This window comes from Triticum urartu, chromosome 7, assembly GCF_003073215.2.
Source record: "Triticum urartu cultivar G1812 chromosome 7, Tu2.1, whole genome shotgun sequence".
Lineage (NCBI taxonomy): Eukaryota > Viridiplantae > Streptophyta > Magnoliopsida > Poales > Poaceae > Triticum > Triticum urartu.
The window spans coordinates 47434242-47461821 of record NC_053028.1 but is presented as its reverse complement, the minus strand read 5'-3'; the positions used below and the strand labels follow the sequence as shown (position 1 = coordinate 47461821).

The 27580-nt window shown below is 44.8% G+C and overlaps 2 long non-coding RNA genes across 3 annotated transcripts; one reads left to right on the top strand and one right to left on the bottom strand.

The window, feature by feature from the left end:
- The first annotated feature begins 4545 nt into the window (after positions 1-4545).
- On the top strand, positions 4546-4964 carry LOC125524520. Its single transcript, XR_007290799.1, has 2 exons — positions 4546-4686; positions 4801-4964. It is a non-coding gene; the product is annotated as an uncharacterized LOC125524520 (long non-coding RNA).
- A 1775-nt stretch (positions 4965-6739) lies between these two features.
- LOC125524519 lies at positions 6740-11680 on the bottom strand. Of its 2 annotated transcripts, XR_007290798.1 has the most exons (6): positions 11541-11680; positions 10849-10996; positions 10601-10709; positions 10042-10113; positions 8124-9127; positions 6740-7491 (listed from the first exon to the last, which is right to left on the bottom strand). It is a non-coding gene; the product is annotated as an uncharacterized LOC125524519 (long non-coding RNA). The 2 variants fall into 2 exon arrangements; XR_007290797.1 differs by lacking the exon at positions 6740-7491 and having other exon boundaries at positions 7998-9127.
- Positions 11681-27580: the final 15900 nt, after the last annotated feature.

The following is a 27580-nucleotide window of genomic DNA, read 5'->3' as shown; positions in this document are numbered from 1 at the left end:
CTCCTTCTCCTCTCCTCTCCTTCTCCTCTCCTTCTGCTCTTCAATGCGTCGGGGCCGGCGGTGACCATGGAGCAGGGGCAGAGAGCAAGGACGCTCGGGCGCAAGAGCGGCGCTCGATCGGGACCATGGGAACGGGGGGCTCACTTCGAGGGGGGCGCCGATGGCAGGAGTCCGGCAACGAGGACGGCGGGCTCGGGGTGGCACGCCATGACGGGGACAGCACGGGGCGACAGGGACGAGGAGGGTCGGCTCGCGGAGGCACGCGGCGACGGGGACGACAAGGACGGTGGGCTCGGGGATGCTGGCGACGAGGACGGCGCGTGCTCGGGGAGGCGACGGCGTTGGCGGCGGCGGCGTAGACGGCGAGGTGGAGCAGCCTGGCGGCGTCGATGTGCTCGGCGTCGTCGGGGGCAACTGGTGTGATGAACTCTGCAAAATTTCTAAGTGCCACTTATATACCAAGAGCATTGGTCCCGGTTCGTGGCACAAACCGAGACCAATGCCTCCCTTTAGTCGTGGTTGGTGCCACCAACCGGGACCAAAGGTCTCTTTTCAGCAGCACAAAGGGCGGGAAGCGGAGGCCTTTGCCGGGACCAATGCCCCTCTTTTGTCCCAGTTGGTGGCACCAACCGGGACCAAAGGCCTTGTGCTGCCCCGCGTCAAAAGTTTAGTACCACCTCGCTAGCTGAGAGAGCTCGAGAGTGGTTTATAAGCCCCACCGCGGCTGCCCTCTCGAGCTCCTCTCAAATGCAGGCTTATGGCCTAATCTGACACTATGCTGTCTGTTGGCCTATTGGGCCTTCTGCGGGCCTTAATCCTGGCCCAGGTTGGGTTTCTAGTCGTATTCAGGCCGTGGTGGCACAATAGGTGGCAGTTTTTTTTATTTTCTTTCCAGTTTTTTTGTTTTTTTTTGCATTATTTATTTTCTTTTGTTTCTTGCTTTATTTTTTAATTCTTTTTGCTTTTAGTTTTAGAAAAATTATAAACTTTATGTTAGTGCCATTAGTTTTCAAATATGAATAGTTAAAATTTGAATTCTTTAAAATTTATGTGAATCACAAGTTTGTGATTAACTTTACTAGAAACATAGTTTTTTCCAGTTTTTTTCTTTTGTTTTCTGCATTATTTATTTTCTTTTGTTTTTTGCTTTATTTTTTAATTATTTTTTCTTTTTGGTCAGCAAAATTATAAACTATGTCCCGCGAACTCCAATCCACTACTTCGGGCCCATGAGGCCCAATAACCCCCGGGGGGGTTCCGGTAACCCCCCGGTACTTCGGTATATATCCGATAACCCCCGGAACCATTCCGGTGTCCGAATATAGTCGTCCAATATATCAATCTTCATGTCTCGACCATTTCGAGACTCCTTGTCATGTCCGTGATCACATCTGGGACTCCAAACAACCTTCGGTACATCAAAACTCATAAACTCATAATATAACCGGCATCGAAACGTTAAGCGTGCGGACCCTACGGGTTCGAGAACTATGTAGACATGACCGAGACATGTCTCCGGTCAATAACCAATAGCGGAACCTGGATGCTCATATTGGCTCCCACATATTCTACGAAGATCTTTATCGGTCAGACCGCATAACAACATACGTTGTTCCCTTTGTCATCGGTATGTTACTTGCCCGAGATTCGATCGTCGGTATCTCAATACCTAGTTCAATCTCGTTACCAGCAAGTCTCTTTACTCGTTCCGTAATACATCATTCCGCAACTAACTCATTTAGTTTCAATGCTTGCAAGGCTTTAGGTCATGTGCATTACCGAGAGGGCCCAGAGATACCTCTCCGACAATCGGAGTGACAAATCCTAATCTTGAAATACGCCAACCCAACAAGTACCTTTGGAGACACCTGTAGAGCACCTTTATAATCACCCAATTACGTTGTGACGTTTGGTAGCACACAAAGTGTTCCTCCGGTAAACGGGAGTTGCATAATCTCATAGTCATAGGAACATGTATAACTTATGAAGAAAGCAATAGCAACAAACTAAACGATCAAGTGCTAAGCTAACGGAATGGGTCAAGTCAATCATATCATTCTCCTAATAATGTGATCCCGTTAATCAAATGACAACTCATGTCTATGGTTAGGAAACATAACCATCTTCGATCAATGAGCTAGTCAAGTAGAGGCATACTAGTGACACTCTGTTTGTCTATGTATTCACACATGTATTATATTTCCGGTTAATACAATTCTAGCATGAATAATAAACATTTATCATGATATAAGGAAATAAATAATAACTTTATTATTGCCTCTAGGGCATATTTCCTTCATATAGTTTTCGCCTTTTCAAAATTCTCATAAGCTACATATGGCTATGTGTATCATGATGATGTTGAGGCCGGGGTCCTCCCCTTTTCCGAAAAAATAAGCTAGAGTACATAAGGCCAACCCCATCGCGCCGCCGCATTTGGTCCGCCGTGTCCGTTTGGACCGATACAAATATAAGCACGTGATGGCCCAACACGCCTGCGCATGCGCAGATTTGGTCCGCTTGATGTCTATCTGGACACATTTCCAGCTTGAATTTGCGCCTGATTTGCGTCCACGCAGACACGAGATGGACGCGACGCACGTCTTCTAGGTGTTCGCCTTGGGCCCATGTGTAGGCTGGCCAACCACCCAGTCAGTCATAGTCAATGCAACCCATCAACCTCGGGCCCGCTCCTCAGCCAAAGGAAGAGTCGAGGCCACATCCTTTTTAAAAGGCAAGCGGGGGGGGGTGTGGAGGGTGTCACACCCACTTCTTCCTCGCATAAGTCCACATCTGTCCACGCGTGCTCCCACGCCGGTCGACACAAACCCTAGCCACCGTTGTCTCCATGGGCTTCTTCAGTCGCAAACGCGGCAAGCATGACCATGAGGCCATCTCTTTTTGCCGCCCGACCAACTTCACGCTGGTGCCGGGGCGGGGGGGGGGGCACGCGACTGGCTCTACATCCTGGTGCACCGTGCATAGTGCCATTGGGAGTACCACATTCAGCTGTCGTCGCCCGATGTCACCCTTCCGCATGGCTGGTACCTCAACCCCCACCGGATTCTGGTGCCGGTCGTGTCGCAGTCTGAGGGCGCACATGTGGCAGAGATCCGCAACCGCCGTGCTCTCCTGACCCCCCCCCCTATCTGGGACGTTTGATTCAGAACTGAGCAAAATGTGTGCCGCCGCGATGTCATCCAGATCGACGCTCGCGCTTCACCGGTGTTGCTGGTGGTGGTGAGGGAGGAGGCGACCTGGTTCACCAACGAGTACTCCGAGCAAAAGGAGCTCGCTTGGTGGTCTGGTCTCGAGGAGGCACTCCGGTTGTCGACAGCCGTCGACCACGTCTTCCCACCGTCACCACTGCCACCAGCCCCACCTGTGCCCATGCTCGACGAGTACCAGTGGGCGGGCCGCACGCTAGCAGTGGAGCGGGCGGAGGCGGAATGCCTGATGCAGTGGGATCGCAGGGAGGAGGCGGCACAGCGGCAGGCGGGGCAGGCGCAACAGCACCGATGCGTCCCCGCAGACTACGACCCTAGCAGCCTACCAGGGTGCCTTCCCATCGACGGAGGTGCCGGATTTCATTGACCCTGGCCTGCTCCGGCGAGGACAACGCCGCCGCCCAACGGCTAGGCAGAATGCAACTACGGGATTTTTTTAGTTTTTATCTAAATTTTTGAAGTTTTAATTATTGTAAGTGGACTTTCGCCGGTGTTTAGTTATTGTAAAGTCTTAAGTTTTTATCTTAAATTTTTCTTTCTATTATTTTTGTGGCTAAACGGGTGAGCATGCACCAAATGCATCAGCCGCGTTGGGCGCACCTATGCTCCCACGGTCAAAACCGGACACACTCATCTGCTTAGCCGACCAAAACAGACAAAAACCACGTCCATTCGGCTGGGCCTAACCACTCCCTCTGTACTATTTGTATATAGTACACAATTAGCAGCGACGTCGCGGAAGAACACCCGCTTGCCGACCAGTGAGAAAACAACCGGTGGCTTTACCATCCGGATGCACGCAAACTTGGAAGCATGGGCTGGTTATTCAGTCCCTAACTTGAAACATGATTGTGGTAGCTGAGTTGCACTTGCACGAAGGGATGTTGCGTTGCCACGACGACCATGAGATGATCGAGCGCGAGAGAGGTTGGTGCATGCAGCTGCATGCCGAGGCGACGGGGCCACGTGCGTTCCGGGCTTGCTAGCTGCACCCACAAGTCAAAACTTCTCACCAACGCGACAACGCAACACACACACCACACACACACACCGGACACCGAGCAAAGCTCCATCTGCTAGCTACCCTAGCTTTCTCTCTCTCTTTCTCTCTCTCTCTCTCTTCTTTTGAAGGGAAAGCGAGCTAGCTACCCTGGCCAACTACCCGGCGACCCTTCTACCAACCTAGATAGTCTTTTGTCATGGACTCAGCTCGGCGCGTGGCATCGGTGTAGGGCCGTGACGTCTGCCTCTGCCTTCTGACTCTGCCGCCTATAAAATGCCCCATATGCATATCAAGTTGCTGCACACACACATAGCACATAGCATTTTAGTAATATATCTTGGTCCTCGTCGTTGTTTGTGGTGCACACACTGTTGCGTGCACAGTTTTGTATATAGCGTATGTTGGTCGTCGCCGCCGCCGCCGTGGTGGTGGGGACTCACGGCGGGGTTAACAAAGGTACGTACGTAACTGATGATCCTTTCGCACGCAGCTGAGTAGCTTGCATGGAATTAACAAGCGGTGGTATATATCTACGTAAGTGATATGATCTGCTCTGTGTGTTTTCTGCAGGGGTTCCAACTGATGTATGCCTCGGATCTGGTGCATATATGCCTCGGATCCTACGTGCAGCAGGTCTTTGAATATGTGTATATATGTATATGTATGTATGTGGGTGATGTGTTCCTTGCCATGATCTTTGTCAGGTGAGCAGTTCTTCGCTGTTCCGGCCTCTACTTCGTTGTCTGTTCGACCTCGATCGATCTGCACAACTTTTTGTCCATGATTTTTTGTGAGCGAAGATGAACTTGTCTGAAGCATTTAGATGCATGACAACTGCACAAACTGAAATAATGTTAAATGTAACTGATATATATTGCTAATAATGAGGCGGGTTGACAAAAAACAAAGGTTCAAAATCGTCTAATCCTTAGCTCAAAATTCTCTGGAAGACACAACTAAAGCATGGACACCTTGTTATGATGCTTTGCAAATATCTTTCTAGAGACTTTTCAGCTAAGAACTACTCCCTCTGTAAACTAATATAAGATGTTTTATATCACTAAACTTTACAACTCCACACGTTTGAATGTGTTTTTTATACAGGTACATATAAATGTACCATTTTTCATACAGGTCCACACATGTTCATCTTTTTTTTTTGTAGTACACAGATGAAAATATGCCTACATGCAAATTTGCAGATATGTATTGCATGTTAACATGTGTACATATGTGTTGACAAAATTTCAGAACTTTTAGAAACTTCAATTTGCGGTTTTCAAATTTATGAAAATCTCCAGCCCAGAAGCCAGGATCTGCACTTAGACGACTAATTAATATAATCAAAACCATTTTTGTTGGTTATGCATAAGTGGTACCACATGAAAAATGTTTTACAATATAAAGATTTTTGTAATCGTTCACTCACATAGTCATACTTTTTTAATGGTCCAAAATTCATATTATGGATACCAAAAAAAATTAGAACACATAAATTTGGAAGGCCTAGACTATTACTTAGACACAGATAGTTCTACTACTCCAAACATTTACCACACCCTCCCTACATATACACCTTTCTGAACACATAATCATGCTAATGTATATTTGTCTTAAATCCTTAACCATGCATGCACCTAGTTAAAGTAAAACAATCTACCTGTATTTGCAATTAAATTAATATCCAGCAACGATTCTAAGAAAAATAAGAAATGATAAAGTATAGTGCATATCGAAGAGAGGTCGAATGGGCAGCGAAGTTGAGGTTGACGCTGAAGGACTGTCTATTTGACAACGCCAGGTATGGAACAAAACATCGCCCTGGGTGTGTGCGAGGATCTCCATGGATACTGAGATTCCTCGAGTTCAAAGTTGGAGTTTGAGATACTTGGGAACTAAAACGATAGGTTCAGTAAATTGCAATTCTGGTACGAGGTGCCACTAACTCTACTCGTCTTATTTTGCGGCTCTCGATTTTTTTTGTGTATAAAATCACTACTGCAAAACCCCTTGGGAGGGTTACCAGTTTAGCCATTTAAAAATCGGTCATTAGGCTTGTCAATTGTTAAAACACTAGCACTAGTGATCGGAGTGTACATTGGGACCGTCACTAGTATTTCATTACTACTACTTCATTAGCAGTGGCCGCTCTTCATTAATATCAGAGCCCAAAAGGGTGTTTATTGGGCCCGTCACTAGTATTTCGTTGGCAGTAAGACTAGTCACAATGGGAGTAAATTCAGCAGTAACATCGAGTCCAACTCAGCAAATTTGCTTATGTGGCAATGAGTTAATGAGGAGAGAGGGAGCTGTAGTAACTTAGGTAGTTACTGTAACATCACATGTTCCAATGCAATATGAGTCTATAGCATAATAAATAAAGGTTTGCATGTTATCACACTTATGTTACTACCCACTATGAAGGTAGTAACATAGTCTAGGGATATGTGTATGTTACTACTGTATGTTACTCTCTGTGGCTGGTCTGACCGCTCTCCATTGGTATTAGAGCCCCAAAAGACCGAAATCACTAGTTAGTGGAGGATGTGGCCCGCGCCTTCTCCCGCTGCCTCGCTGCACACTCCGCCTTGGATATCAGTAGGGGTTGGGGCGCCACCTGGTGGCGCCTCTTGAGAGAAATCTAGGCGGTGACAGGTTGAAAGTGCCCATTCCACTTACTTTGGCGACAAATTTCGGAAGAGCTAAATAAATGACGCTTAAATACAAGGGAGATTAGGGCATCTAAAACACAAAACACTGATGGCATGAGGTAGAACCGGAAAGACAGAGAGAGTTCACACATACTCATTATCTAATGAATCAGTATATGTTGCAAGTTTCTGCAGTGGTAAGAATTCAACATTCAATCAGAAAGACAAAGAGAGCTCACACATACTCATTATCTAATGAATCAGTATATGTTGAAGTTTCTGCAGTGGTAAGAATTCAAAATTCAGTTGTGACATGAAGTGCTACACCAAAACAATAAGAGCACAATGACGGAAAGTTTAAAGGGTATTCAAGCTGAATGCTCAAATTAAAATCACCATGAAATGTGAGGAAATTGCCACCCGGTTCTATGTGGATTATGCGACATGTCTTGCAAGTAAACATATCATTCAATAAGCCAGAAATTTTATAGACATCAAGTGGAGTCAAAAAATGCTTGCAATGCTAACCGTCCGAGGAAGACAGTCTTCAGCATGTCTCCTAAGAACAGAGAAACCACCACGGGTACTTGTATCCGAGGTTGCTAGTGTCCTGCAAAAGGAATGTATGACGACTTTCTCGAGCTCTTGTGGTTTAGGACCCAAGCTTGTGAGCTCACCTTACTAATTAAGGGGGTTCAAACGGGAAAATTAATGAACGTACATGTAAACAGAAACATGGAACATTACTAACAAAGAAGACTGCTAAATGAAACAGAACTGATATTATATGTGAAGAAATGTACATAGGAAAGGACAAGGCTTTGTTACAAGGTATCTACCATTATGTTTCAGAAGAGTGTCAGGTTGTAGCCCTCATTTTGAAGCTTTGCCTCAATAGTCTCAGACAATAAAGAAGGGTATCATGACTATTATGAGTAAGTCCTCTAGAATATCAACCACTACTGTGGGAACTGATGTGCAGATAATGGAATAGAAAGCAGTACTCTAATCTATCAGCACAAGAGTTACAGAATATGTAGTGTGCCTAAATCAATTCATTAAGAACTTAATTAGACCAGTGTACATTACAAGAGGTCCAAAAAGGACAAAAGGGAGTGTGGAATGATGCTTCCGTATATTCATACATTTGGATAGTCAAATTGTAGGTGACAGGTAACAAAGGTAACACAGATATACTGAGCTTACATCATATGAGAAACACACAGAGGAGGGAATACGTACCAGAAGAGCATTAACACAAAGAAAGCATTCTGGTAGAAGTTATAGAGAATCATGTATGTCATAGACCGATGGTTCCAGTGCTTGTGCGCAAGAAGCGCTCTATTAAAAAAAAATGCCCCATAACAAATCTGAGGCCATCACTCCTTGACAACCTTCTTGACCACATATATACCAAAACTAACATCAGCCATTTGTATCATTGAAATATAATTTGCCCTTGCAAATAGAAAACAAGAGCATAGAAAACCAGACTGTCAAGATGAACATGGGAAGATGCCAAATAGTGGAGAAAATAGTTAGCCATGTCTCCAAAATTAAAGGTGACAGCAAAACTGACAAGCTCAATGTACATCAAAAACTTATATTGGCATAATTCTGCAGTATTGTTTGTTTGATCTTCAATTGTCAGAAATGACTTGTGCCTCTGTACTAATTGTGACGTTCAACAGATAGGGAGCTTATTATTGTATAAAGCCTTATCAGTATATAACTGGATTGCACAGACAGAAATGCAATGTGCATCATGTGATTCCACTCCTTCCTCTTAGTCCAGCCCCCTCTTTTCCATAACCCTCTCTCAAATACACATGTCCTCCCTTGAGGGGAAAACATAAATTAGTATGAAAACCATAGATATGGAAAGGAAAAGGAAGAAAACATGTATATGGAATTTTGAAGCCATGCCTTCGTAGACCTGCTTGTAACTATAGTGCTATGTGTACAATTATTTTCTTATAAAGAACAAGCCCACAAAAACTACAATATCATTGAATGTATTGTATTTGGAGAACCATAATGAGCAGATCTAGAAGAAAGCCTTTTCGCACCGGTATTTGGAGACAATATGAGGAACAGACACAGCCAGATGTCGAGAATGAAGAGTTAGTACCAAAGAGCATACCTCACATGTCGGCCGCTGCAGCAGGCGCCTGCTTGAGGTGGTCCAGGAGCCCGCCGCCACCAAGGCTGAGCTAATCGGCATTGGCAGGGATGACGTGGTCAAGCTGCAGTGAGCGTGTCGCCTTTCAAGAATAATGCGTTTTCTTAAGAATGGATCTAACAAAACATGCTATAGCCAAGTATTCTGGTGCATATGAGTTGCACCCAGATCAACCGCATGCTTATCATAAGGGATTTAAGGCAGTTTCTTCCTTGACAAAATGTCATTCTTTCCAACTAAATATACCATACTTTAAAGAAAATGCATCATATATCCAGTTCATGTTTTCTTCAAAATTGTATGAGTTGAGGGTTCACAATATGTACTAGTGGGCAAGGGCGCTCCGCTGCGCCAGGAAGTTACCCAGATGTTTGCTTGGCCTTTTTTGAAAGGGAAGGTTGTTTGGTTGCCTATATATTATTTTAGCTCTATAAAAAGTATTTAGTTGTCCATCACTTTAATGAGTTGGTTTATTTAGCAAATGTGGCATATTCTTAGATAGAAAACATGGCACATTGATAGGTGAACAACACCACAATAGTTCATTTTTAGAGAGCAAAATATACGATATCCACTGTCATTGTCAGAAACAAATGTTCACTGCCATTGTCTTAAAGAGAAGTTCTCAGATGAAACTAAAATTATAATATTATATGCCTAATTTAGCAAGTTACCAGCATGTTAGGCAGCTTTTGAACTGAATGCTTGCTCACAAGAAGTACTACAATTTGTAAAATTCAGCCATTTCTGCATTACTATACCCTTGAGAACAGAAACCGAAGAAATATTTGCAACATGAATGTGTACAATTAGTCTTAAACAAAGAATAGACATAATCTTCACAAGGTCCAGCGTGGCAAACCATGTCTACAGTTCTCAAATAAGACGTCGCAATATCATCACCGACTTGTTGTTCCAGCCATACATTAGAAATTCCATCCATTAGCATTTGACAACATGACTCAACGATTACCTTACCTCATCAAATCATCGTGACACCTTGTATCCTGCATGGTCAAGTAGTACACCTTCTGATGGCAATAACAAATTCTGGATAAGATTAAGGAAAAATTAGCATGCTGATCTTTTCCAGAAAATAAATAAAATATGATTCCTTGGTCTTCAAGGAAAATAGAAATCATGGTTCATAATTCCAATATGAAACAACTTTATTTGTAGAAGTAAGCAAGGCAAGCAACTCAGCCAAATGGATGCGGTATATACATGAATACATACGTAGCAAAAGGAAATCATATATGCATGGGACATGGGCACAACACAAAAAATTCTTTATGCATATTTCACATACATAACTAAAGTTAATGATCATCTCATGCAAAAATAGTCACTAATTAATTAAATCAATTCATCCAACATTATACTGCTAGTCTGATACAACTTGTACTGAGGATTATTATAAGAGAGCACTTCTAGAATTATGCAGATATAAACTGTTTGACATTTATGTCAACAAACTACAAACCACCATGCATGTTGTGTGGTCAAGTTCTAACGGGATGACTGTAAAACGATTTACCTTCAAACTAAATTGACAGAAAAATAGATCGGACTCAGCTTAATCTTTTAACTCGTGTAATTAGCACTCAGTCGTTTGCAAAAACAGTTCATCTGGTTATATTTAGTACCTACAAAAGCGAGCATAGAAATGTTTATCCTCACAAACAAAGAATAAGAATACATGTGTAAGACCAATACTATAACTGGTTATCAAGAAAACTAAACAATAGAAGAAACATAAAACAAAGGATGGAAGATTGGACCTACCTGACTAAGAATGCCACATGATACAGTAGGAATTCCTTCTTTATGGCTGGCTCCCAGAGAATTTCCAAGAATGCATATTGACCAAGCTCATGCAGTCCTCGATAGAGCAAAAATCCAGGGACAACCTTCATAACTAATATCCAACCACCTGAGTAGAAAATACAAACCTTGTCATCTGTAGTCACATCATGTAAATTGAATAGTAGGTTACTGCTAAGTTAGCAGCTTACAGTGAAAAGTTCTATCCTACAGAAAAGGGAAAAGAAATGCCACCTGTAAGCCAGAGCCAAATATATAGATGGCCAATCATTGCAGCAGCAGAATAAACGAAAATTTTCACTTTAAGAAGGAATCTTGACTCAAGATATTAGAGGTTTAAGTCACTGGTTGTGGCTATCTTAACAGATGAAACGAAAGATGCCTCAAAAAGGCAAAAAACCAATCTGTAAAACAGTAAAAGTATGTAGATGAGGAAAAAATATGCCATAGTAATTGACTCAGAAGATCAATTTGGATTTTGGAGTACATATATTTGCTTTCCACAAAAACAGAACCTCAGTGAAATATCTGAATTGTACATATATTTGGATTTTGAAGATCAATTGGTTCTTTCAAAAATACTCAATGAAACAAAGAACTCGAAGCTGCATCACACAAGAGAGAAGGGTGCTTCTCTCCATTCCTGAAAATACCTGCAGGTGATGGAGCGCACGGCGAGCAGCATCTCGTCGGGGCTGGCGACCTCGGTGTCGGCCAGCCGCACAAGCGCTCGGGCGGCGGACTCGACGGGGAAGTAGCCCCCTGCGCCCTCCGAGGCGACGACCGCTACCATCTGACGGAACTTGCCGCCCTCGGGCCTCCCTTTCCCGTCCCCGTCCCCGTCCCTACAAAAAGGAGCATGGCGGCAGGGCCTCTATTCAGTCCGTGTTATCCTTCTGCGTCGAGGATAAACACGATGCTGCAGAGAGGAAGAGTAGGCGGGCAGCGGGGCATAGGAGACGGCGGAGGGAATGGGGATTTTTTCCTTTCTTTCCGATGAACCCTAGCCTAGATAGCTTGCTCACGGGGACGACTGCAGCGGCGAGACGGCGGAAGATAGGAGGAGGAGGAGGGGCGGTGGCGAGGCGGCGGCTCACGTACCGGGAAGGAGAGGCGACACCGCTGGATAGAAGGGGTGGGGTGGCGGCGCTGGAGAAGAGGACGAGGCGGAGGGCGGAGAAGGGGCTGTGAAGGCAATTTTCTCCTCCTGTCTTTTTCTTAGAATAAAAAGCAAACGATGTGGCGGGCCTGATAAATCTTTTTTGTCTCGTACCGTTGCCGACATGGCTATCGCGAGCTATCGCCTTTGATGCGTAGCTGAATGGTTTTAATGGCCCGGCAGCCACGGACGTAACCGCCTACTCCAAGGTAGTGGAGGAAGCGGCCATGCACCTTCGCAAACGTGGTGGCAGCTCCTCCTTTATCAGGTGACAATGGCGTCGTAGTGGCAATGAGGGCTCGTCTATCTGCGTGTAGAGGCTGTGTGGTGGGGGAGACGCCGACTCGTCCTTCACACAGCGGAGGCGCTGGGGGACGTCGGCTCCTTGACACAGGCGCCGATGTGGAGTCCGTTGCGCGGCAGGGATGCCAGCTCGTCCTTCACCTGATGGAGTGGGGATGTCAACTCCTGCTGCACGCAGACGTGCGCAGGGGGGACTCCTTCACGCGCGCCCGTGGTGGTGGCGCCAGGCCCATCTGACGGACGACTTCTTTGTCCGTTAGAGCACCTCCGAGAGGAGACCAGGCCGCTGCTAAGGCTGGTCCTCCTCGTCGGAGGAGGAGATGACTCCTTGCCAGAGGAGCCTGTCGCCGTGGATGCAGATGGTCTCGGAGAGCGAGGACGGCGGCGCCACGATCTGCCTGAAGAGGAACTTCCACCTGCGTAGAGAACCAGAATTTTAGCATCCCCGGTGGGTTTGGCGAGGTGATGGGAAGGGGGAGGAGGACGGTACTCGGGGAGGGTGAGTGCGGATCTATGTGTCTCCTTCGCATGACTTAAATAGTTGCGGCCAGACCAGGCGAAGTGGCGGTCATCCCGTTTCAATGCGGCGCGGCGGTCGGAGTTGGTTTCTCGGGATGCGGCATCCATATTGAATCGGTGACGCCTGAGAGGTCGCGTCTGTTTGCTCCGCCTTCCCATCCGATCAAATCACTAGCATCAATGCCGGCCGCTGCATAATCTGGGTCGGCATGAATGCGGCGTGGCAAGCATCGCGGGTGTTTGATGAAAAGCACGAGAGAGGTGGGTGGGATTTTTTTGTGGTCCAGGGCAGTCAGGAGTGGACATGGCAGCGGTCTGGACGCCTGCGAAGCCCCCCCCCTACATTAGTGCAGAACCGGGCAATAGCACCGGTTCATAAGGCCCTTTAGTGCCGGTTCGGTAACCGGCACTAAATTGTGGGCACTAAAGCCCCCCCCCCTTTAGTACCGGTTCAGCACGAACCGGTGCTAAAGGGCAACCACGTGGCACGAGCCAGCTTCGGGGGCAGGGAGCCCTTTAGTTCCGGTTGGTGACACCAACCGGTATTAAAAGGTTGGGGGGGTTGGGTTCATGATTTCTTTTTCATTTAATTTTGTGTTTTCCATTTAATTCTTTTTCGTTTGCTGGTATTTTACGATACTACATATTGTACACGTTATGCATATATATATAAATAGAATTTCTAGTAGAACCGATCATAATATATATATATAGGGTCACGCTATTCGTCACCCTGGATGAGGAATATTTATTCTTCATCCCTCTCTAGTTTGACGTCAATGCATCGTATTTTTAGGTTCCGTAAATTTTGTCTTATTTCATACGTAAAAAAAGAACGTAAGAAAATATATACTCCCCGTAAAAATATTTTATGTCACGTAAAATTATGAACGTAAAAACAAAGTGTAAAACATACATAAAATGCGATATTTCTGGTCTTATAACTTATTTTTTTTTGTTTTCTTATACCATATTTTACGTAGTGAATCAATATGAATGTAACTATTTGTATTTCAAACGTAATTTATTTATGAAGCGATCGTAAAATTACTTCAAGTGAAGAATAACTTATTCTGCATCCTGGGTGATGAATAGTAACACTATATATATATATACATGTGTGTATATATGTGTGAATTAATTAATGGTGATTGTGGGACATTCGATGATATATATATATATATATATATATATATATAATTAGCTAGCTAGCTACAATTTCTCATAATTGGTGCCTTCGGAGCCAGTGGCATTAGCCTAATTGGTGCCTTTCGGAGCACGATAACAATTGGAAGTGGTTCATGGGGGCGGTAGCGGGTAATAGTATTCTCTTTTGGGATCTATGATCTGGTCGAGCAAAAATCCCGCTATTTCCTCTTGAATTGCTTCTATGCGGTCCTCTGTTCGGAGCTTCTCCCGCACCTCTTTGAACTGTTAAGAAGGAGATCAATATGCATGTGTATTAGTTGTGTGACTAGATATCGATAATGGTGTAAAAATTGTGAATAATGTTCTGACAAACGTACCCACTCCTGTCTTTGAGATCTACTCCTTTCGGACGCCATCATGCAAATGTTCTCGCAAACGTAGTATGCACACAGATTATTCCCCGGCGCCTGCTTTAGGGCCTTTACGAGAATGGAATTTGATCAGATAATAATTAATCAAGCATGATAATTAAAGAGATGGCAGCTAGCTAGTACTAATTAATTACTTGCCAGGGGTCGATACCATTTCAGATTTTGTTTCCATGGGCCTGGAGTGGCCCTGATGAACTTTGACCAAGCCCTGCCCGCCGACAAAGAAAATGAATAAATGAGTTATTAAATATTTGTTATCAGGAAATGACAAACTAATTAAATAGGCCGAGATATAGTTAATAATGATTGAAATTACCTGTTGACTATCCCCTTCACGATGGTGTAGTCACTTGCTTTCTTAAGTAGTGAGTTTAGTACTTTAACTGTTCCTTCATCAACTTTAATGATTAACAAGATCCAGTGAAATCTACATGCACACACGTTTGCATGTCTTAATTAAGCGGGCATATGTAAGCAAAAATATGTAGCTAGCTAGTAGGCAAAAACAGAATTTGTAGTACAAGACAGTGTGACTCACTCGAAGTTGTAAGGAAGCAGTATATCTTCATTGTATTTGAGGCGCTTCAAGAACTCTAGCATGCTTTCCTCTATATTTTTTTCATAATATGGATCTAATTTCCATGTATATTCATTAATGGTATTTGGGTCAACGAACCCAATGCCATAGCGTCCACCTTTTTTCATTTCATAAATCTTCATCCTGCATAATACCACAGAAAAGAATATAGTGAGGATAATTACATGTAATGATTGATCAAAGTGATCACTACAGCTAGCTTGAGACTTAAATTACAGAAAGAAATCACTTACAAACAATAGCAACTGACGATAGATTTGTCGAGTGCGTCTTGATTGTATAGCTGAAATAGTTCTGAATACTCAACGGTCACAGCTTTCTCATGTTTGAAGGGAAAACCATTAACTTGCTTCCAATGACCCCCGATGAAATAATAAATGATGGGAAAGCTAAATCAACAGATCATGCTATGCATACTATGCTTGCGATCAATTCTGAAATTTTTCCGTTGAGTGTCTCAACTTTTGAACTAGACATACCACATGCTCAGGTAGTTCATTTGTGTCCCATAATTCATACATGGACTCTGTGTGGGATAAAACTTTTCATGATATTCCTAATGGTGTTGTTACAAATTTATTTCACCCTCATAACCTAACACCATCGGAACGGCCTATATATGTTGCATCTATTTATGCGTTGCTCTATGATGTGTTTCAGATAAATAAAAGCCGAGGACGGCTTTGTTTTCAAGGGAGGATGATGTGGGCATAGATACGTCTACAAATATTACACGACACAATTTTCAGGTAATTTGTATTGATCATTATATGATATTATATTTTATTACCAGGGACAAAAATACTGCACCAATTTATTTCTTGTGTAGGATTGCTGAAGGCATTTGCAAAATAAGTATCAAGATGAGAGATTATGCACTTGAAGTTTACACGGGCCATACAAATGCACCCATGCACATGCAGCCGAGCCAAAGAAGTGCTCCTGTACATGCATGCGTGGGGAAGGTGCAAGGAAAAGCCAGCCTTGCATGCTACGATGCCCATGTACATCACGTTGGGGCCACACATCTTGTCAACCGAAGGAAACATCAATTTCGGCTGAGGCGTGCAGACGTTGGACTCCGTACATCCTCCGTTCCGTAAACCAAGACACAAGGCGGCCGCTCCTCTTAATAAATAGCTAGTTAAAATTAGGGTTTAGTCGGGTTTTGTTTAGAGAAGTTTAGCTATTGCTACTTTTATTTGTCTTCGCTCGTAGCGGCTAGTGCGACCGTCAAGACATCCTATCGGAACCCTATCTTGTGAGATTAATCCCATCTAGCATATTCGCAATTTTGAGATTGCTTGGCTATTATTTTCTTGCATGTTCTTCGATTTGCTTGCAGGAAAAATCCTTCATGGATAGGTCGATCGCGCCGTTGGCTCGGTCGATAACGCCGTGGAGTTGGTTCAGCGATTGCCGTGGATATCAGTCGTGTACGGTTCTTCCTGTACAGTTGGTAGCCGGATCGTGAGGGTCAAGTCCCACCAAAAATCGTAGTTATCCTCTCTCATCGAAAGATCGGGTCCCAGTTCACATCAGTAATGATCCTTCTTGACATTCACCATAAGGGACTCTCGATTGGAAATCTTGGTAATGTCCATGTACCATTGATGCAATTCATAAATTCTCGTTGGGAGCTTCTTGACCTCGTCTGGCTCGACCAAAGGTTGGCCCCGGACATATTTCCGTTTTATTTCCTCCTCTCCAGTCGGAGACATGGGCTCGATATCGAGGAGTTGTCCAACAGTGATCATGAGCGTTTCAACCTGCTCAATATGCTCCTCGGTTATTACCACATCGCCCAGCCCGGGAACGTTAACGGTTTGCCCACAATAATATTGGGCACGCCTACTCTCATATGTTGTTGGCACAACAAGCGGGGGGATTGATTGCGCCGCCTGTTCTCCCAGCTGGGGAACGGTTTTAACGCTCCATTTGCCAGCTGATTTGCTCGAGCTCGAGCTCGCCTCTTTCTGTAGACGTGCTCGATTTAACTTCTTGATGTGGCTCTCATAGTCTGTGTCAACAGGCTTGGGAGCTGGTGCTCTAGCCATACGAATGAAGTGGTCAATCTTTTCCACAGGCACTTTCTCCCTTGGCGGCGGTGGCGGTTTCGGTGCAAAATGGGCTTCCACCTCGGCCTTCGATATGGCTACGTTTTCCTCCTCGGACTTGTCGTAAGGCCTTTGCGGAAGAGGCGCGAGGCTTGGACCATATTGAAATCGCTTGCCTCTGCCTGTACCTCCAGTACTACCTCAACTTGTACCGCTACGCATCATAGCTGAGGCGGCTCTCTTCCATGATTGTTGAGGCGGCGAAGACGGCTGACGTGGCTAAGTTGGAGGGGGAGGAGTGGCCTGAAGCTGTGCCGGACTTGGAGGAGGAGTGGCCTGACGCTTTGCCGGACTTGGAGGAGGAGGAGTGGCCTGAAGCTGTGCCGGACTTGGAGGAGGAGTGGCCTGACGCATTGGTGGACTTGGAGGAGCGGGAGTCTGCTGACTCGGTGGCGGACTTCGACGAGGAGTCGGATGACGAGGTGTCGGTGGCCTTCGAAAGATGATGCAATCCTTTCTCCATAAGATGATACGATGGTTGGCCTCTCCCAGTGTGTGCTCATCGTCACCTCCAGGAATGTCAAGCTCTAGCCCCGAATATTGGTCCACCACCTCATCAACCAAGACACCAGCGTAGCCCGCTGGAATCGAGTTGCAATGGAAGGTTGCCTCGGGGGGGGGGGGTTGTAAAAGCAAGGGCGTCCGCCACCTTCATGGATATGTTCTTCATTTTGAAGTGTAGCTCGCAGTTAGTGTTCTCTATGATGTCATCCACTGGGTAGCTATCCAGCAATGCATCGCCCGGGGCGGAACCCACGCTGCTTCTCGGCATGGATGGGACGGTGCTATCCAATAGTGGATCATCCGCTAGCTGCTGCAGCTGCTGAGACCCCCTTTGCTGGCTAAGTGAGTCGATCTGCTCCTGGTGCCGCTGGAATTTGACTGCCAAGTCCGTGTGCGCTGATTCTAGGCCTTGAAGGCGTTCATAGTCTAGCTTCCTCTGCTCCTCCTCCATCTTCCTCTTCTTCTCCTCCGCAATCTTCTTTCTCGCACGGGTTCTGTAGTCGGCGTTCCAGTCCGAAAACCCCTCATACCATGGAATAGCGCCCATGCCTCGTGTTCTTCCCGGGTGTTCATGATTTCCCAGGGCACGCGTATGCTCGTCGTTCTCTCTGTTGAGCTGGAACACCCCCGATCGAGCCTCTTCTATTGCAACAAGTAGCTTATCTTCGGCTCCGTCCAGACATGCCTTCTTCGAAACTTTGCCTGTCTTCGGGTCCAACCCCCCCCCCCCATTCGCATAGAACCAAGTCTTGCACCTGGGGGGCCAGCTCAATGTTTCTGGAGTGACACCTGCATCCAACATCTCTTTCTCAGACTTATCCCACTTAGGCATTCCCACCGCATAGCCACCTGGCCCCAGCTTATAAAACTTATCCTTTTTTGCAGCATTGGCCTTGTTTATTCTCGACCGTTCCTTAGATAATTCACAATCCTTGAATTTCACGAAATCATCCCAATGAGCACTTTGCTTCTCTAGTGTTCCCTCAAATACTGGAGTCTTCCTTCCTCCCTTGACGTACTTGGCCCATTCACGATTCTTGTGGTTCTTGAATGCAACCGCCATCTTCCTAAGAGCAGCGTCCTTGACTTTTCCACATCTGCATCTGTGAAATGATCTGGTAGGGTGAAATGTTCCATGAGCGTTTCCCAAAGTAGAAGTTTTTGTCTGTCGTCGACAAAAGTAACTCCTGGACGTGGCTTTGCTGGCTCTCTCCATTCTTGATGGGAGATCGGGAGTTGGTCCTTCACAAGAACTCCGCACTGACGAATGAACTTGTCCGCAATCTTCTTAGGCGCTAATGGTTCGCCATTAGGTTTGATGGCCTCGATATTGTACTTTACGCCCTCCTTCAACTTTTTGTTCGGGCCTCGTTTCCTGTTGCCTGAAGATTTGCTCGATCCGGATGGCTGAAAGAAGAAAGATCGATTCGTTAATATATCTTCAAGTCATTTAAAACATGTGATGATCACCAGATGCCTGCTTATATAAATATATATACCCCGCTGGTCTTTGTTGTTTCAAGATCAACATTTTCTTCGTCATGTTCATAGTTTATGACTTGATCAATTTGGTCGTCGCGATCGAATATCATATCACCCTCCCCGGTGTTGTTTAGATATTCGGAGCCGTCATAATCTTCTTCATTCTGATCATCATCTGGCCCGCGAGGATTGCGTATGATATTGAACAGGGCCTCTTCTCCCTCTCTGCCGGTATTGTCCGTCATAGGTTTTGTTTAACTAATCCAAAAGAAATATATTCAAATTACAATGCATGGATGCAATCAATTAATAAGGAAAAACTGAATCAATCATAGTACATAATAAGCATCATCGAATATAATCTTGAATACGTCGTCTCGAATAATAGACATAATCTCGAATACATCGTCTCGAATAATATATATAATATCGAATAAATCATCTCAAATATTATATATCGAATACATCACTAGTTAGCTAGCTAGCTAATAAAGATCGAATACTAGAGAGTAATCTAGGCGGTGGACAACCAAAGTGAAGGAACCATCACTCGATCATAGCTCGGGTGATCTCCCCAAAGAACCTGCCAGGTATTGGAGAACCTGACGTCCATAGCAGCCATGTAGCGATGGACGTGCTCGTCCTCCTCCCTGACACGGCGACGTGCCACCTCCGGCGGGGCCGGCTCCCTCCGCACCGAAAGTGGCCCACACGAACGCCACCAAAGGAGATGAGGGTTGACGACGGGACCCGAGGCCGGGTTCCTCACCAAGCGTTGCGCCCCTGAAGGTAGCACCTCCCAGTGCCAGCCCGGCGGAGCCCAGTCCCGGACATGGGTCCTCTGAAGCAGGATGTCGTCGCGAACGGGTCGACGGCGAGGATGCGGGTCGGGCATCGTCGACAACAAATACTATATGCCGCAAAAGTAAGGTAACATTTTTTAAATGATGGATTGTGATTTCATATATGCAAATTCTAAATTTTATAACTAAAAATATAAGAAACTAAAAAAACATCGATCATCGTCTAACAATTTAAAATTAATCTAATTCATCTAGCTAAAACTAACATTTCCAAAATTTCTAACATTTCTATATAACTAACAGTTCTATAACATTTGTATAAAAACAGAAAAAACCTTTGACATTCTATATATTATAACTAACATTTATATATACTATTTGACATTAATCTAATCTAATTAATTAATTCATCTAAAACTTTGTATGAAAAACAAAAAAACCAAAAAAAACTAAAAACAGAAAAATTGTGTGTGTGTGCGCGTGTAGTGTGTGTGTGCATGTAGTGTGTGTGTGTGTGCGCGCGCGCGTGTGTACGCTACGGCCAGCGTCGGCGCGCGGTGGCTTTGATCGATTGGAGGGAGGAGAGGGGCCGGGGGAGGGGCTCACAGCGCGCGCGGGCGAGGTCGAGGCGACAGCGGCGAGGCGAGGGGACGGCGACGGGCCGGTGCGGCGACCGGGACAGGCCGGCGACGGGGGTGCCGCGGAGTCGACGGGGACGACGCGACGAGGACGGGGGCGTCGCGGAGTCGACGGGGACGTCGCGGCAGGGGCGGCGATGGCGCGGGACGGGGCGGCGGCACAGAGAAGTGGGAGATGAGAAACTGAAATTTTTCGAAGTGTTTTCTTATATAGGGGACACCTTTAGTACCGGTTGGAGCCACCAACCGGTACTAAAGGTCTGTTTTGGCCAGGCCAGGCGGCGGGAAGCGCACCCCTTTAGTACCGGTTACCTCTCGAGCTCCTCTCTTAAGCAGGCCTTCCGGGCCTACGTCGGCTGATATGCCCTGATGGGCCTATTGGGCTAGCGGGCCTGCATCCTGGCCCAATTAGAATTTGGGTTTCTAGTCGTATGCAGGCCGCTGTGGCCCAGTAGGTGGGTTTTTTCATTTAGTTTTTTCTTTTCTGTTTTATTTATTTTTAGTTGTTTTTTTGCTGTATTTGGAGTTTCTTTGTGAATATTTTTGCTTTAGGTACAAAAATTAGAAACTTTCTGTTAGTGCTGGTAGTTTTCAAATTTGAATAGTTTAAATTTTGAATTATTTGAAATTTGTGTGAATCACTAGTTTATGAATAACTTAACTTTAAAAATACATTTTCCAGTGATTCTTTTTTATTATGTTTAATATTAGTGTGTTTTATCATTATATTCAATTTTGCTGAAAAAATCAGTAAAGGCATGAAAGAATTTGTTTGCATATAAAATTTCTTCGCGTTTGAAATGCCAAAACACATAACTACCCTAACTATTACAGAGATTCCCTCCTGGGTGTGAAACACAGAAGAAAGTGATGATAGCTAAGCCGATCACATCCCAGATCTTTGGGTGTGAAACTTTTTCTTCGTGTGTGTCCCTTTGTGTCGTAGCCATGGAAAATCTTCATCATTTAACGGGATGCTCGGGTCAATATTCACTGTGAATGGAGCAATTTCATCAAACTTTTCATAATCTTCTGACTTGTCTGTCTTGTCATCCACTCCCACGATGTTTCTCTTCCCAGAAAGAACTATGTGCCGCTTTGACTCATCGTACGATGCATTCGCTTCCTTATCTTTTCTTTTTCTTGGCTTGGTATACATGTCCTTCACATAGAAAACCTGTGCCACATCATTGGCTAGGACGAATGGTTCGTCTGCATACGCAAGATTGTTGAGATCCACTATTGTCATTCCGTACTGCGGGTCTTCCGTTACCCCGCCTCGTGTCATATTGACCCATTTGCACCGAAACAAAGGGACCTTCAAACCACGTCGATAGTCAAGTTCCCATATGTCTTGTATATAACCATAATATGTTTCCTTTCCCGTCTTGGTTTCTGCATCAAAGCGGACACCACTGTTTTGGTTGGTGCTCTTCTTATCTTGGGCGATCGTGTAAAATGTATTACCATTTATCTCGTACCCTTTGAAAGTCATTATATTCGAAGATGGTAACTGGGACAGCAAGTACAGGTCATCTTCAATAGAGGTGTCATGCATGGTACGTGCTTGCAACCAGCTGGCGAAACTCCTGGTTTGATCACGTGTAATCCAGTCATCAGACCGCTCCGGGTGTTTGGAGCGTAGCAAATTCTTGTGTTCATCCATATACGGAGCCACCAAGGCGGAATTCTGTAGAACTGTGTAGTGTGCTTCAGTGAGAGAATGTCCGTCCATACATATTATTTGTTCCCCTCCTAGCGTGCCTTTTCCATCCAGTCTGCCCTTATGCCGCGATTCAGGAACACCAATCGGCTTAAGGTCAGGAATAAAGTCAATACAAAACTCAATGACCTCCTCATTTTGACGGCCCTTGGAGATGCTTCCTTCTGGCCTAGCACGGTTATGAACATATTTCTTTAAGACTCCCATGAACCTCTCAAAGGGGAACATATTGTGTAGAAATACAGGACCCAAAACGTTAATCTCTTCGCATAGGTGAACTAGGACGTGCGTCATGATGTTGAAGAAGGATGGTGGGAACACCAACTCGAAACTGACAAGACATTGCACCAAATCATTCTGTAACCTTGGTATGATTTCTGGATCGACTACCTTCTGAGAGATTGTATTGAGGAATGCACATAGCTTCACAATGGCTAATCGAACGTTTTTCGGTAGAAGCCCCCTCAATGCAACCGGAAGAAGTTGCGTCATAATCACGTGGCAGTCATGAGACTTTAGGTTCTAGAACTTTTTCTCTGGCATGTTTATTATTCCCTTTATTTAGACGAGAAGCAGACGGTACCTTAAATACTGAGCAGGCATTCAAAGAAGATTTCCTTCTCTTCTTTGGTAAGAGCGTAGCTTGCATGACCCTGATGTATGCAGTCTTTTCCGTGCATACGTTGCTGGTCCTCCTGTGCCTCAGGTGTATCTTTTGTCTTCCCATACACGCCCAAGAAGCCAAGCAGGGTCACACAAAGATTCTTCGTCACGTGCATCACGTTGATTGCAGAGCGGACCTCTAGGTCTTTCCAATAGGGCAGGTCCCAAAATATAGATTTCTTCTTCCACAGATTGTCCACCAGGACCCTTTCCAAAGACCACCTTCAAATTCTTGACCATATCATGTACATCAGCACCAGTACGGTGGCAAGGCTTCGTCCGGTGATCCTCCTGACCTTTGAAATTCTTGCCTTTCTTTCTTATGGGATGCCTGCTCGGAAGAAATCGACGATGTCCCAGGTACACATTCTTCTTACAATTAGCCAAATATATACTGTCGGTATCGTCCAAACAGTGCGTGCATGCGCGGTATCCCTTGTTTGTCTGTCCTGAAAGGTTACTGAGAGCAGGCCAATCATTGATGGTCACGAACAGCAACGCCTTTAGGTCAAATTCTTCCCCCATGTGCTCATCCCACGCACGTATACCTGTTTCATTCCACAGTTGTAAGAGTTCTTCAACTAATGGCCTTAGGTACACATCAATGTTGTTGCCGGGTTGCTTAGGGCCTTGGATGAGCACTGGCATCATAATGAACTTCCGCTTCATGCACAACCAAGGAGGAAGGTTATACAAACATAGAGTCACAGGCCAGGTGCTATGGTTGCTGCTCTGCACCCCAAAAGGATTAATGCCATCTGTGCCTAGACCAAACCATACGTTCCTTGCATCATCTGCAAACTCCTTCCCGTACTTTCTTTCGATTTTTCTCCACTGCGACCCGTCAGTGGGTACTCTCATCTTTCCGTCTTTCTTACGGTCTTCTCTGTGCCATCACATCGCCTTGGCATGCTCTTCGTTTTGGAACAAACATTTCAACCGTGGTATTATAGGAGCATACCACATCACCTTGGCAGGAATCTTCTTCCTGGGGCGCTCGCCCTCGACATCACCAGGGTCATCGCGACTGATCTTATAGCGCAATGCACCGCATACTGGGCAAGCGTTCAAATCCTCGTACTCACTGCGGTAGAGGATGCAATCATTAGGGCATGCATGTATCTTCTGCACCTCTAACCCTAGAGGACAGACAACCTTCTTTGCTTCGTACGTACTCTCGGGCAATTCGTTGTCCTTTGAAAGCATATTCTTTATCATTACCAGCAACTTTCCAAATCCCTTGTTAGATACACCATTCTCTGCCTTCCATTGTAGCAATTTCAGTGTGGTGCCCAGCTTTGTCTTGTCACCTACGCAACTCGGGTACAAAATTTTTTTGTGATCCTCTAACATGCGCTGCAACTTCTTCTCCAAATCACTTGCGCAGTTTCTCTTTGCACCGGCAATGGCCCGACCTAGATCATGAACGGGCTCATCTGATGCCTCTTCTTCAGCTTCTTTCCGCATTGCCGACTCAGCTTCTTCCCGCATTACCGGCTCAGCTTCTTCCCTCATTGTTGTATCATCGTATTCAGGGAACCCATGGCCAGGATAGCTGTCGTCATCCTCTTCTTCTTCATTGTCTTCCATCATAACCCCTTTTTCTTCATGCTTGGTCCAAACATTATAGTGGGGCATGAAACCGGACTCAAACAGGTGGACGTGAATGGTTCTTGACGTAGAGTAATTGTGACCATTCTTACAGCCAGCACATGGACAAGGCATAAAACCATCCGCCCGCTTGTTTGCCTCAGCCGCAAGCAGAAAAGTACGCACGCCATTAATGAACTCGGAAGAGTATCGGTCATCGTACATCCATTGCCGGCTCATCTTCAATACACAGAACCGAAAACACCAAATTAATACAATACATAAAGTTCATAAATAAAGATCATACAACACTTAAATGCGACAAACAAAGAATTTAAATGCAACAACAAATGCGTTCAAGATCGCAACTAAGGTAACAATTGATCCAACAACATAATGATACCAAGCCTCACTATGAATGGCATATTTTCTAATCTTTCTAATCTTCAAGCGCATTTTCTCCATCTTAATCTTGTGATCATCGACGACATCGGCAACATGCAACTCCAATTCCATCTTCTCCCCCTCAATTCTTTTCAATTTTTCCTTCAAATCCTCGTTTTCTCTTTCAACTAAATTTAACCTCTCGACAATAGGGTCGGTTGGAATTTCCGGTTCAACTACCTCCTACATACAAATATCTATGTCAACTTGATGGGCATAATTTGTCATAAACACGAAATGCAATGAATAGTTTTAAAAGAGAATATACCACATCCGAATCATAACCCGGACGAGGGCCGACGGAGACGGATATCAAAACCATGGCACTATGTATAACAAACAACGTATGTGTAAGATAATTATACAAGTAACTATATATCCAAATCACACAAACATCAATTTTTTATATAAAACTTCATGAACAAGAGGCTCACCACAAGGTGGTGCCGCCGACGGGACGTGCGAGCGATCGACGGTGGTTACGACGGAGATTTAGAAGGTACTAAGTAAACCACACCTACATATGCAAACTAAGTGGTATTTTTGACCTCAAATTGCATATAAATCAAATACTAGCACATATATATAATTCCTCTCAAATTACTAAACTCAAAAATCAATCACTATATAAAGCATTGCACGAGCTAATCTAGCAATGAGAGATGAAAGGACAAAGTTGCTAACCTTTGTGGTCATTTGAATGGATGGGGGCCTTCAAATCTTGACAAATTTTGGGAAAAATGTGCGATGAGCTTGAGAGGAAGAGGGAAAAGAACAGAGAGGAGAGGGGAAAGGGGAAGAACAGAGCGAGCTCGGGTGAACTAAGGGTCTATGTAGGACGACCTTTAGTACCGGTTCGTGATACGACCCGGTACTAAAGGTGCTGGAGGGGCCCCGGACTGACAACATCCTGCCACCACTCACTTTAGTACCGGTTCGTGGCACGAACCGGTGCTAAAGGTTCGCCACGAACCAGTACTAATGAGAGCGGCCGGCTAGCCGTTGGAACCGGCACTAATGCACACATTAGTGCCGGCTCAAATTCAAACCGGCACTAATGTGCTTCACATTTGACCCTTTTTCTACTAGTGCTAGTTTGTCTCCGGTTTGCGGGGAAAAGTACTTCCGGATCGTCCAGTGGACCGATACAATGCTCGCGTTGGATGGCACAACACGTCCGGACCATGCAGGTGGTTTGAGGGTCGGCGTTGAAGATGCCCTAAGAGGTCCCCCTTGCAAAGGTCATCCCCATCTTATGAGGCGCTGACAAGTGGCACCTTGCATGTGTGCCACTTGCTGTAACCGGAGTGTCTTCCTTTTTTTGTAGATTCATTTATCAAAAATGTTTTATGTCTCGAGCCGTGCGTCCAAATTTTGAACCATTTTCATCCTTGGATTTCTTGCGACAAGATTTTCAAAACCAGTTCCCATGTTAATAGGTAACGATGAAGTTCTTTTACACGGAAAACAAAAGAAACAAAAAGAGACAAAATCTAGTAAAAATGGAAATAGAAAACAGACGAGAAAAAACAAATAAAAATTAGTAGAAAAACTGAAGCCCGGAAGTATGGCTTTAAAAAAATCCCTTTCCAAGAAGAACAGTTTGTTTTTCACGAGAGCAAATTCGTGCTTTCACGAGAAGCAAATTTGTTCTTCTCATGGAAGCCCGATTTTTCCCTCGCGGAAGCAAACCCGTGCTTCCACGATAAGCTAATATGTGCTTCTCATGAAAGCATAGGTTTTTTCCTTTCCGAGAAGCATAGATGTGCTTCTCGCGGAAGCAAATATGTGTTCTCGTGGAGGCACAATTCTTTTTCTTTCGAGAAGCAAGAAGCACATATGTACTTTCACAAGAATCAAATCTGTATTTTCATGAGAAGCAAACTTGTGCGTCTTGTGGATGATAGTTGTTTTCCCTTTTCGAGAAACACACTTTTCATGGAAGCACATCTACGAGAAGAAAATTTGAGCTTTTGGTAGAAGACAATTTTTCTTCATTTATGAGAAGATGGAAGCAAATATGTGCTTCTTGTGAAAGCACATTTTATTTTTGAGGACCCCAACCGTAAGAAAATTGATTCAGAATGTAGAAAAAAACCTAGAAAGCCCCAAAAATGAAAACACATCTAAAACCCAAAAATGCTTTTAGAAAAAAAAAATCAGAGAAAGCGCCCAGTACGCAACACGTGACTGGGACTGGGCGCATAACTTGACGCGCTCGCATGCCAAAAAGATGACCCTTGGAGGATCCCCGGAAGGGGTAACCTTGGATAGTTGCTCCCGAAAAGGCAATGACGGTCTCAAATTGTAGGCCATCACTCTAAATAATCCATGCCATAAACCCATTTCCCGTTACGTGGGGGTATAAAATTGCCGAGCGAACCTAACAACCCGTTGGGTAACCTTTGGGTTACACATGGACATGGAATTAAACGACTTTGTGTCTTTACAAACATTCATCTTTCACTACACTACAACAAGATCAGAGGGCACTTTATCTATCCGAAAAAATGTGGCCTAACACCCTTTTTCCTTTTACAGTATGTCGGTAACACCATGTCCAAACTGGT